General features: G+C 45.4%; 1 protein-coding gene across 1 annotated transcript in view; it reads left to right on the top strand.

Annotated features, from left to right (window-relative positions):
* Positions 1-620: 620 nt before the first annotated feature.
* Positions 621-950, top strand: part of LOC101617326 (C-C chemokine receptor-like 2) — a 1,822-nt gene continuing 1,492 nt past the window's right edge. Inside the window, exon 1 of the mRNA XM_045136931.1 lies at positions 621-825. The gene's annotated coding sequence lies outside the window, so the exon portion shown is untranslated. The remainder of the gene's footprint in view (positions 826-950) is intronic.

Raw genomic sequence — 950 nt, 5'->3', positions numbered from 1 at the left:
CAGAAATGACAATAATGGCTAAGCACTTGCCTGTGAAGCCTAAGGACCCTACTTGGAGGCTCAATTCCCCAGGACCCACGTTAGCCAGATGCACAAGGGGGCGCATGCGTCTGGAGTTTGTTTGCAGTGGCTGGAGGCCCTGGCGTGCCCATTTTCTCTCTCTCACACACACAAATAAATAATAAATAAATAATTAAATAAGAGTCATCTTGCCTGTCTTCTTTAATATAAAAAAGAAATGACAATAAAAGCCCTAACACATACCACATGCTGGCTTCAGGTCCCTGTATTAGTTGAGGAGGGAGTGGCTTTCTGCCATTGTTGGTAACACGCTACATTTGAGGGCCAAGACACTCAAGTCTCCTGGTAGCAACAGACACTCTTCTGCTACCTATTCATAGAGCTAATGTCAGAAGTAAAGGATTGGTGTTCTCCATGCCCTGAAATTACTCCCTTCCTATCACTCACAACAGCAGCAATTTAGTTTACTTATCGGATGTAGCCAAGGGGACCTCTGTCTAAGGGCACCAGGAAATCAAAGGCGGGGCACCAGCAGGGAGGAGAAAATAACATCCCGGTTTCTTTCAGAGGCTCAATAGTCTCCTGAGGTCTGAAGACATTTAAGTCTCTTGATTCCAGCTGGTCACTGAGCCCTATGACTGAAGAGCCTGAGCCAAAGGGGGGATACTGTGGTTTTTCTGGCCTCTTGAGGTCAGGATCAGGCTATTCAGAAGGAAATGGTCTTCCTTTGCCCATGATGTCCTCACAGCTGCCTGGTGATAGGTCTAGAGACTATGCCCTTTACTCTCAGAGCTCCATGAAGTGGTAAGTCATCTCTATTTTACAAACTCTGTCCATGTGGCTGACTGGCATGGTTTTACTTTTACAAACATTTGTTTATATCCTTTGAAGGAAAAATGTCATAGCCTGCTCAGAAAGTTATTTCCAGG

The sequence above is a fragment of the Jaculus jaculus genome, chromosome 17, assembly GCF_020740685.1.
Source record: "Jaculus jaculus isolate mJacJac1 chromosome 17, mJacJac1.mat.Y.cur, whole genome shotgun sequence".
Lineage (NCBI taxonomy): Eukaryota > Metazoa > Chordata > Mammalia > Rodentia > Dipodidae > Jaculus > Jaculus jaculus.
Note: the sequence above shows the minus strand (reverse complement) of the source record. Positions and strands in the feature narration are given on the sequence as shown.